Consider the following 12,255-nt stretch of genomic DNA (forward strand, 5'->3'; position numbering starts at 1 on the left):
CCAGCTCCACTGTCAAAGATTGCCATCGTTTTTACACCTTGGAATTCCACAAGAAGAGCGGTGTTCCCATCTTGTTTAATGGCACTGGCCTAGTGTTGAGCTGAGGCATTTCCAACTCTTTGATCCCTTTCTCAATTTGAGTCATTGGTCTTTTAACACCAAATTTTTCTAGCCATTTTCCCATAGTAGCCCACATGTTTGTTCTTGTTCAAAGTAGCTTGGCTAATGTTATTGTATAGGTGATTGGGGTAGATAGAATATATATTGTTCCTTTTGAATCAATGACCTTGTTGGGAGACAGTCTTTGTGATGGGACTACAATAACATCTGACTTGGGCTCGTGCTCTTTCGTATAGGACGGTAGTATTCTTAGCGAATTGGTTGACTGTCCATAGACTGTACAGATCCTTCACCTCCCCAATACAATTCCACTTATAGATTTATTTGAAAGCTACACTCAAATTCCTCTATTTATAAAAGAGACACTCCTCTTCCATCACTTTTTTGGTTTACACGTTTTTTTATCTCACTTGCTTCCTTGGCCTCTCTGACTCGTTTCCACAATTCGTCAAAACCATCTATTTCTTTACAACTCTCAGGTATAGCTATGTTAAATCCCTCGAAATAGTTATCCGTGGTATTCAACACTATCCTTGGCTCTACTGCGGGGTCCTTGAGATTTTGTTTGTGCTCGTGACTAGAATCTAGCTCTTTTTGTTCCCAGTTTGTTGGTGAGATTACTGGTGTAGATGGGACAAGGATCACATCCTCATGTTTTCCAACTTGTGATTTTAGTAAAGCTTGGGCTGTTTTAATCATTTTTTGGAACATTTCAAGCCTGTCCTTTTCTAGTTCCGCTTACGGATAATTCATCCATCTCTGTTGTTGGGTTTGATTGTTTTTGAGCCGTGTTTCATAGGCTTTTAGGAGGGTGTCTAATGGCTCATTAACTTTCTCGACCAGTATTGATCCTCTCTCGAACTAGCACTTCTTGGTTTCTCATTTGTGGATGGTTCTTCTGGAGATTGAGATCTCTACACAAGAGAAGGTACAACACTTTCTTCATGTTGTCTTATCTTCTCTTTAGCTTGGGTGAGCTCCTCATCTAGGGATTTTTTCTCTCCTTCCCTACGTGCTTTCATCCTAGCCTTTCTAGCTTTCCAACTATTTTGTTTGCTCTTGGTTTTTTGACTAGGTGCATCTTTGGTTCACCCGTCTCTGGACTCGCATTAGTTTTTATTTTCTTTGTCTCTAGGTTCTCAGCAGCTTCCTTTTGAGCTCGTAACTACATGAACTGGTATGACATTTTTATTTTTTGAGCTACTAGGTAGCTGAATAATTCTTGAGACATTTGTGGTGAGCTCATTAGGAAAATTTTGAACTCATTTTTGGGCCTTTAAAGAGTGCCACATCATCAAAGTTGTACAAAAGAAAGCAACCCGATAGACCCCTCTAAATATTTCTTAGAACCCCATGATATGACCTATCATTGGAAAGTTCTTGAGAAATGGATTCTAAAGAGCCAAGGTCCGAAAAGTTTGGATGACTTCTATGAAAGTTATGCCATTTTTTTTCAATCGGCCAGGTTTTGTTTCCGTTACGGTAATCTAAAATCACCTTTTTCTAGATCTACATGAAGGCAATGTCCGATACATGCATGCTATATATCAATAGATAGCATTTGAAGAGTAGATTCTAAATATCCAACCTCCGACAAGTTTGGATCTTATTTGCAAAAAAATTACCGATCCCCACTTTTTGAAAGCTATGCCATATCAACAATTCGTACAAGGCCCATTTTTTAGTCCAAACTTTTCCTAATGTTTTGACTTGGTTTTGATTTTTTGTATAGTAGGAGATCAAGCGAATGACACCACAGACAAGAAAATAGGCACTTACTTGTGTGATCTCCTCTGAGGACATTGTTTGACCAAGTGGTTGTCACGGCTTTTGTGACAATCTGTCTCTGGTTGAGAAGCTTCTTCTTGCATTTCCTCTTGGCTGTAAATAGGCTCATCTAGCTAAGCTTCTGCTTGCAATGAACCGCAATGTCCTTTTGTCCATCTCATACCTTATTTCTTCAGGTCAAAATGCAGGAGGTGGAGGTTGTAGAGGTCTCACCACTCCATGTGTTTCTCTCATCTTCTGCCGCTTTGAAGGGCAATACCCACTTCGGTTGTTATAATACATTGTAGCTTGTACTACGCTTGTTTATTAGATGCTTTTATCATCTGTGTGTATGTCATGTCCATAGACATTCTAGCATCTGGCAACGTAGAGGTTGTTGTCCTAAGACAGGTTGTGGTCTTGCAACTCCTAATGGACCTGGCACATTCACTTAATCTCCCTCGGATTAGCAGTTAAGAGGAGCTAACCTCTTGACCGTTTCGTTGATAAAATTTTCTTGATCGATAGGTGTCGTTGGTTTTGCAATGGACTCACTCATCTGTGAATCATTGTACTGAGAGGATGTCATCCTCTTGACTATTACAATCCTTTTCTTTATATTCCTCACAATTATCCACCAGATAAAGAGCTTCTTTGATCGATTCATTTAACATCTTGCTCCTTATCATATGCAAATCCTTTTGAAGACCCGCATGTCTCATTCCCTAGATAAAGATCAACCTTAACCGTGCTTGCATAGGAAATTCCGCTCTTGAGCCGCAATGCCATTTTGCGTACTAATTCATCCTCTTTTTGTTTGAATCTATGAATTTGTGAGACCGGATTGTGAGCTATGACTTTTTGTGAGAATTCTTTGATGAATTCTTCAAACAGCTCGTCTAGAGTCTCAAAATCACATCTTTCCACTAAGTTGAACCATCTAGCCACAATATCTTCCAGAGCTAGTGACGGAAGCAAAGCGAACCCCGAACCCCAATGGCCTCTAAAACACCAGGGACCGAATGGCGCGCCTCGAGCCTGTCATGGTAAAGCAAACAGGGGGCACCACCTAGCTTCAGTGGCTAGGACGCAAACAACACACCACCATAACAAATTTTTCATCCAAGAGAGATGGATGCTTGGGAGTAATGATGAAGAGGAAAGGGAATGAGATCAAGTGTGTGAGAGAGAGAGAGAGAGAGAGAGAGAGAGAGAGAGAGAGAGAGATAGAGTGAGGGAGGGGGTATAGTGGCTTAGTACTTAGGCACCACAAAAGGATGGCGAATCCGCACACCCTTCACACATACACAAGCTCACTCCAAACACAAGACTAGGTGGCGATTCCGCACACCTCACATGGGCAAAACATTGCAAGAAAACATACTCACAAAACCTCAAGCTTTATTTAGAGAATAAGGCGATGAAATGGGGAGCATAGGGTAGGGGAATGAGAAGGGAGAGAGTGGTAGAGCACATGGCGGATAGGTGGGAGTTGATAGCGAAGACTCGCACGAGGGTTATGGCCATCATCCTTCATTTAGTTTCCCTTCATCTTCCATAGCCCAAGGGTGTAGAGGTCATGCTCAAGACCAGCAGGCACACACAGTGCATAGTGTACTCTTTGGTGATGTTGTGTGTGTGTTTAGTGTGATGGTGACTCCTCTTTATATAGAGGAGGAGGGGGGAGAAATTATAGAATTTAGAAATGAAGAAATCATTATCTACATAGGCCATGTGACTGTGGGCCCCACTTGTCTGACTGTGTGTATATGTGCCAGAACAGCAGTCTCATGAGAGAGAGACTAAGGGAGAGAGATGGGTTGATGAAAAAAACTGAGAGGTGACATGGAGAATAAAGTAATTACAAGAGGGGAGAGAGGGGAGTGTGTTCAGAGGTGAATCTGTGTGCAGATGTGTGTGAACACAAGAAAAATCAAGTAACCACCGGGTGGGGATGGGTCTGTGGGCACCTTTTTCAGTGAAACTGAGTGTGTGTGAGTGTGGGGGAGGTTATTTATCTACAAGACAAGAGACATGGCGCCCTTTAGAGAGAGAGGGGGGTATTTGGGTCATGGGATATGATAGGAGAGAGAAAGGGGGGGTGGGGTATACTATTTTGGAAGATAGGGTAAGTTGCATGTGAGTTAGGGTGCATTATTGGTGAGTTAGAATGCATTATTAGTGAGAGGTGGGGTATCTTGAGGGGAGAGAGAAAGGAGAAAGGACAAGGGGAAGAGAGAGGGGTTGACCTTTTGAGTGGAGGAGAGGAAAAGGGACACACGGCGAGGCAACAGTGAAGAAAAAGGAGGCAAGGTGGGGATGGGCTGCCCCGCAAGCATGAGGTGGCCTATTTTACCTTTCTCATATATTTACATAATCATACTTTATTTTTCTTACTTTTTCCAATGCCTTTTATCACTCCCTCCCTAAGAGGGGCTTTTCATGGGGTGGGGACGAGAGAAGAGGAGTATGGGAGCTTGGATTGTGAAAAGCCCCCATCATTAGCCCTCCCCTTTTGGCTAGAGGCATTCATGCCTCTAGCTCATCTGTTTCTTCTTCCGCTATCGAGTTGCCTTCTGAACTAGCCATTCCATTTTGCCATTGGTGAGATTTTTGGGATATTCATGAATCTGTACTAGGTCCGGGTGATAGCTTGTTCCTTGGAATAGTGTCGGTTGATTAAAGGGGAAGCCCATGGCTTCCAGAACTTTGTGCCAATGTCCACCTGGATCCCAAGTGAAAAATAGGATCATTGTCTGCAGTGTTCGAATAAAATTTGCATGCCAAATTGGACCAAATTTGTAACCACCAGCAGCGAGAGGGGAAATGAGCATCTTGGCTCCTGCAAAGGCAGAACTGAAAATTATGATTCCCAAGAGTGTACCAAGAATCCACCATATATGGCCGCCTTGTTGATGTGGTGAGCTCAAGTTGTCTTTAGAGTCCTGCTTACTGCCATTAGAAAAAACTACAAGCATATCATGCTTATTTTGGGTGTGCTAAAACATGTCAGCTTCCTTTACTGATGCTAATAGCAAGCCACCTACCTTGCGGCTTAAATTCAAGCGTAATCCACTTACCTTTCTCCAAAGAGAGGATGCACTATTTGTAAAAAAATGTACCAAATTGCGAATGAGGTCTTCATTCTTGCATTCTATCAGGCTTTTGTCTATCCATGGCTCCTTTGTGCTTATCTCCATGCTGATCTTCTCTCTATATGTTATAGCGGCTAGCCATAGCCATAGGTCTGATGCATCCCATGCAAACACAATGCTGTGTTGTGGAGGATTTTGGAACATCCTTAAAAGGTTGGCAACATATTGATCATCAAACTTACTATGAACATCCTCACATAAACTGGAGGCATTACCCATCTCCAAGTTTATAACACCCTTCAGTAGACTAGAGGCATTACCCATCTCTAAGTCTATAACACTACACAATAAAGTCTTGCTCGGCTGCCAAGCCTCTGGAGCAATAGCCAACTCCAAACCTTCAGTCATACTTACCTTTTCGTTATGGTCCTTAAGTGAAACTGCCTTGATGCAAGATTCCTTTAGCTTGCTACACTGTCCTGGGTCCATGGTGGTGCACAGGCTTCCGTTTTCAAAGCCCTCCCCTTTGCTTGATATGTTGTCCATCTTCTGCAAAGCCTTGCTAGCAGGCTGGTCTTCCTCTTCTCTTGTATCTTTCATGACCTTTGCATTCCTCTTACTCTGACGAAGCCTAATCAACACTTTACACCTTCTTATCCTTACTGCCCAATGTTGTCGATTCATCGCTTTGGTGCCTATTTCATTCAAGGTTAAAGATGTGCTCACATTTGTAACACAATTTTCTTGACTTACCTCCCCCACCTGGGTAGCATCTTTTGATTCTTTAACCCCTTGTTCCACTGCATGAGTTCCTTGAATAGTCTTCTTACTTGATCCTTCTTCTGTTACACTCATCTTGACCTCTTCTGCAAGACCAATGATACTTGGTGTGCGGGTACCAATTGGTGGTGGGCGTAGGATGATTGTAAGTGGTGATTGTGGTGGACGTAGAATTTGTTGTAAAGAATGAGGATGCAAGAGAGCTACACAAGACAAGCACAAAGCACACAGAGATGGAAAGCTTCTTCTTCTTCTTCACAGAAAAGAGAGTACAAAATGACTAAGTGCTAAAGCTAAAAAGTAGCACATATGTACATGCGGTCACTAAGTGTGAACTCGCTAGAAGCGTACTAGGCTGGCACTATAAGTGTAGTCCAGCTGTAGAATCACTGGCAGCGATCCTCCGTGTCGGTCACCTAACGCGCCAGTGAGTAAATGCCGTAAGCGGCCAAGACCCGTAGTGGATGCCAGCTCAAGGTGTAGAGCTCGACATCTCAACACTTCCCCTCGAGCTCTGCATGTCGCAGAGTCCAAGCATAGTCCGGAAACGTTGAAGCTTCTCAGCTCCGAGGGCCTTGGTAAAGATATCCGCTATCTGCTCCTCTGTGCTGACGTAGACCAAGTCGATGTCGCCCGCCAACACTCGCTCTCGAACGTAGTGGTAATGGATCTCTACGTGTTTGGTCCTGGCATGGAACACTAGGTTCCTAGCTAACTGCATGCTACTGAGGTTGTCACAATGGATGAAAATCTGTTGGTCCACCTGCACTCCCAAGTCCTCAAGTAATGTGCGTAGCCAAGCTACCTCGCACGCCGCAACTGCTACACCTCTGTACTCGGCCTCTGTGCTCGATAAAGAAACCGTAGGCTGCTTTTTGGTACTCCAAGTAACAACAGTACTCCCAAAAGAGAACATGAAGCCACTCGTAGATCTCCTATCAACAATGCTACCTGCCCAATCTGCATCTGTATACCCATACAATGCTAATGGTGCATCTGCTGCATAGAACAATGCGTAGTCAAGAGTACCTTGCACATACCTAAGTGTGCGTCGTACTCCATCCAAATGTGGCTTCCTCGGAAGCTGCATGAACTGACTCTCCAAGCCTACTGTGTAGCTCAAGTCTGGCCTCGTGATAGTTAAGTAGATTAGACTACCCACGATCTTCCTGTACATGTTGACATCCTCAATAACATCACCCTTCTCTGCACTCAGCTTTGCATTCACATCCAAGGGAATAGAAATTGGCTTACAATCATCCATACCATACTTTGACAACATATCCAAAGCATACTGTCTCTGTGATAGCCATACACCCTCTGGAGTCCTGATCACTTCAATGCCAAGAAAGTAGCGCAACTCGCCTAAATCTTTCATTTCAAACTCCTGTTTGAGAAGACCCTTCACATGGTCAATCTCCATAGCATTGTCACCAACAATAATAAGGTCATCTACATATATGGTAATGACCACAATCCCCACATCACTCTCACGTACATAGAGTGAATGATCAGCATGAGCTCTCCTAAAACCAATACTGACAAGATACTTGGCAATCCTGTCATACCATGCTCTAGAGCCCTACTTCAAACCATACAAAGCTTTGAGAAGTCTGCATACATAATCTGGGTAACGTGGATTGACATAACCAGATGGATGATCCATATACACTTCCTCTTGCAGCTCACCATTCAAGAAGGCATTCTTTACATCCATTTGATGCATAATCCATCCTCTAGATGCAACCACTGCTATGACAGCTCTCACAGTCGTCATCTTTGCCACTGGAGCAAAGGTCTCCTCATAGTCTATGCCATACGTCTGTGCATAACCCTTTGCGACCAGCCTTGCCTTGTGACGCTCAATGTTACCATCAGCCTTATGCTTGGTTTTATACACCCATTTACAGCCAATAGCTTTCTTGCCACTTGGCAATGGCACCAACTCCCATGTGTCGTTTGCTTCCAATGCAGCCATCTCTTCATTCATTGCATCATCCCAATGCACATTTCCAACTGCATCCTCAAAACATGTGGGCTCCACATCCTGTATCACCTTAGCCATGTAGGCTTGGTGATGCGCTAGATACCCATCATAAGTCAATTTCTGAACTGGATTTCTGACTCTATTAGATCTGCGTGGTCCTGGGTCACTCCTTTGCCCTCTAGCATCTTCTTGTACTTTCCTTACACCAGGTGTCCTGACAGCCGGAATTCCAAATTCCTCATCAAGACTTTGTTCAGAACCATCTGAATCCATGTCTACATGTGAAAAACCTGATGATGCATCAGCCATAAAGGGAGGTTCATCAACCTTTTCCTTTCCTTTTCGTGATACATTCCATGTACCTGTTGGTGGAGTAACCTACGTACGTAGTCTACCGTTCCGTGATTTCTCAACAGAGCCACGAGAAGAGGACTCTTGTGGTCCACTCAAAACCTGTGACTGTGGCCTCACATTTTGTACAACCACATCATCTTTTACATCAGCCCCAATAGTGCCATGTGCATGACTGTACCAGCTACTCATCTCATCAAAGACTACATCTCTGCTCACTCGTAATTCTCGTGTAGTAGGATTGTAGCACCTGTACCCCTTTTGTTCAAGGGAATATCCCACAAGAATACATTTCTCTGCTTTAGGATCCAATTTCCTACGCAACTCATCTGGTACATGCACGTAAGCTATGCAGCCAAACACTTTCAAGTGTGCCAAATCAGGCTTTGTACCTCTAAACTTTTCCTCAGGTGTTACATCATGCACTGCAGTTGTAGGTGTCCTGTTCATAATGTACACAGTTGTATTTACGGCTTCAGCCCAAAAATGATGAGGCATGTTCTTCTCATTCATCAATGCACATGCAACCTCTGCAATGTGCCTATTTTTCCTTTCTGCGACCCCATTCTGTTGTGGAGTATATCTGCATGTAAAATGCCTGCGTATACCATGCATTCGTAGAAAATCTGAAAAATCATTGGAGAAGTACTCTCCCCCTCCATCTGACCTCAATGTCTTGATTTGCATATCTGTCTCCTTCTCAATCATGACTTTGAAGTCTTGAAAGTGACCAAACACTTCACTTTTGTTACGCATGAAGTAGACCCATCGTTTCCTTGTATGGTCATCAATGAAAGAGACATAATACCTGCAACCATGTATACTTGCAGTATCGGTTGGACCCCAAACATCTATGTGCACCACCTCAAGTGGATTTTTACATACATTGCGCTCATGTGGAAATGAGCCCTTTGACTGTTTTCCAAACTGGCATGCTGCACATACTTTATGCATACCATCCACCTTGAATTTGGGCAAACCTTTTACAATCTGTTTTGATTGCATGTTGCGCAATCTCTGCTCATTGACATGGCCAATGCGTTTGTGCCAAATGTCAACATCAGCCACAACACCTGTGCCCTGTGCAAATAATGCAGCTTTTACCTCAGGCATGTCTACATTCAGCGTAAACATTCTGCCCACACATTTGCCCTTTGTGATCAGCTTACAGCCATTCTGGAAATCTTCTACATAACAGCCATTTGGATTGAAGCGAACCTGCAAACCCTGCTCAACCATTTGTCCAACAGAAACAAGATTCTTTGTAATGTTTGGGACATGAAGTACATCTGCTAAGTACTTTGATTTTCCACTCTTCGTATTTAGAGGTATGTCCCCTACATGAGCAATGGGGTGAGCTGTGTCATCTCCTGTTTGCACATAGCCTGACACATCTGGTTTGCGCATATCTCTAAACCACTCTCCACGAGACGTCATGTGATTAGAGGCACCTGAATCCACATACCAAACATCATCTTGGGTGGAATTATCTGCAGTCATTGTATTCATTACATGCTGTATAACAAACATGCGCTCGTTTTTGTTGTCATCTGCATCTCTACTAGTAGATGCATAGTTTCCCTGTTCTCTCTTTCCACTTGCTTTTCCCTTTGGACAGTCACGTGACGTGTGACCTCTTTCACCACAAGTCCAACATTCTCTGCTATCTGGAGTATGTTGCTGTCTGCTTGATCCTGCACCACAACCTCTTTGACTCCCCCTGCCTTGAGACTGGTTTCCCCTACCACCTGTATTGTTTTGATTTGATTGACCTGTTGGGGTATAGGCGCCTGTGCCTTGCCCGGCCACCCAGAGTCTGGGTGCCCACTGACTTGTATACCTTATACATAGCATAAGTGTATAGGGGGCTGCTCACTCTTTTGAGTCTCCCCACCCATATCTGTGTGTCGTGTGTCTCCTTCTCTCTCTCACTCTCCGTCTGTGGTGCTCCCCGATCCGCTTCAATTGGTATCAGAGCTATGGTGACCGTGGAGAGCACGACAGCTTTGAGAGCTTCGAGGCGATAGCTCGCTCTCTCTCGATGGTAGAGAGATTAAGAAAGCTTGGAAGCTTTGTGAGAATGCAATGCGAGCTTGTGAGCTCAGTTGAGAGTGATGTATGCTCTTGTGGAAGCTCAGAAAGGAGTGTGGAAGATTGTGTGTAAGTGAAGGTGCTGTCCTAAAACTGTGTGCACAGCAGCACAATTTTCAGATTCGTTTTTCTCCTTGTAGAATGCAGGATCTGAGAATTCTGTCTTGATTGCCTATCCGTTTCGACGTGGTCTACAACTTTGTAGAAGAAACTTTTTGCAAATTCCTCACCGTTTTGCTGATATTTAGCTCAGACTGACTGTATACAGAAATTCCAGATTTTTTGTTGTCGCATTGTGTGCGAGTTTGATGCACTTTTGGAAGCACGGGAGATGCTTGAAGTTGAGTGCATAAATTCTGAGCTGAAGATGCAATTGCAGCTTGTGTTAAGCTTGTGGTTTGAGGGTTGTTGGTAGACTTGGGCAACGAAGTACGGAGGCGTTTACACACCACCGAAGCGGTCTCTTGATGGAAGAAGAAGAAGAAGCTTTCCATCTCTGTGTGCTTTGTGCTTGTCTTGTGTAGCTCTCTTACACACAGAGATGGAAAGCTTCTTCTTCTTCTTCTTCTAGCACATATGTACATGCGGTCACTAAGTGTGAACTCGCTAGAAGCGTACTAGGCTGGCACTATAAGTGTAGTCCAGCTGTAGAATCACTGGCAGAGATCCTCCGTGTCGGTCACCTAACGCGCCAATGAGTAAATGCCGTAAGCGGCCAAGACCCGTAGTGGATGCCAGCTCAAGGTGTAGAGCTCGACATCTCAACATTTGTGTTGGTAGGGCTGGTGCTCGGGGTGGGGGTGTTCTTTCTCTAGGGAGTGACAATTGGTTCCTCCTACCTCCTCTATTATAGTTTTGTTGTGGTTTGGGACAGTAGTACATACCGTGACCATCTTCTCCGTAGTTGTAGCAGTGATACTCCCTGTTTTGTTGTCGTGCTCTTCCAGGGTCTTGATCTCTTTCTTGACTCCTCCCTTGCTGTATTAAGTGGACATACAAACTCTGCAGTTGGTCAGTAATATGGGCCAACATATCTTGTTGGTCACCTCTTACCCCAAGAGCCGGTGGTGGTGGTGGAATGGTGGTTGTCATAGTTGCTGGTCGATGCGATGTTCCTGCTTCTGTTGACTCGGTTTTTTTTGGCTTTCATTCGCAGCTTCTTGTCCTTAAGGCGAGCAATCTCAACGGCTAACTCGTACGTAGCCGGGAATCTACCTTTCACCTTCTCCTTGAGAAGCGACCATAAGCCATGCATGAACCGATCTTTTTTTAGGAAATCGGGTGCAGCTTCCCCCCTTGCCAGTGACTCAACCCACCGTTCCCAAAAATCCACAAATTTGGACTCATAGGTGGCATATTCTAAAAGACCCTCCTGCTTCAAGTCTCTCAACTTGTCCCACAACTTTTCTGAAGTGGTACCTCCCCCAAAGCGCCTCTTAAAAGTGGTTTTTTAAGGGTTACCAGTCATCCTTGGTTGCTTGTGGAAGTGCATTGTACCATGATCTAGCTTCTAGCTTCATGAGATGCTTAAAGATTCTAACCCGGGATTCATCCGTATCTTTGTTGCTCACTACACATGCTACTTCAAAGTCATCTAGGAAGTCTGTTACCAAATCCTCCCCCTTCTTTCCTTTAAATGTTGGAAATGCTACACTTGCCATGATTACTGAGACAGAGCTAGAAAGACACACTTCTTAACTTGCAAAAGTTTTTTTCTTCTTTACAAGGAGGCGTGTATACCCTCTTATACTAGGACATAGATTAAAACTTCAAACGGTACATTGCCTTGTACCAAAGGTAAGACAAATGGCTGATCTGATGCCAGAACCTCAAAAAACCGCTCCCCACCCGGCATGGTGTCAATGACGTGCTGGTAGTGAGCCTTCAAGTCTAGTATTACCTTGATTGAGCGTACACGTGTTGGTATGTGTGATCTGTCTTGAGGTAGGTTGTACTGATTCATGTGAAGCTTAGAGGTGCTTAGTCACTGTCCAAGCTTGTGGGAGAGGGTGGTGTTCTTTCCTGAAACAAACTCAGTAGATCCCTAGTTTCTCTAGTGAGAGT

This window comes from Adiantum capillus-veneris, chromosome 29 (genome assembly GCF_014529385.1).
Source record: "Adiantum capillus-veneris isolate H3 chromosome 29, ASM1452938v2, whole genome shotgun sequence".
NCBI classification, from domain to species: Eukaryota; Viridiplantae; Streptophyta; class Polypodiopsida; order Polypodiales; family Pteridaceae; genus Adiantum; species Adiantum capillus-veneris.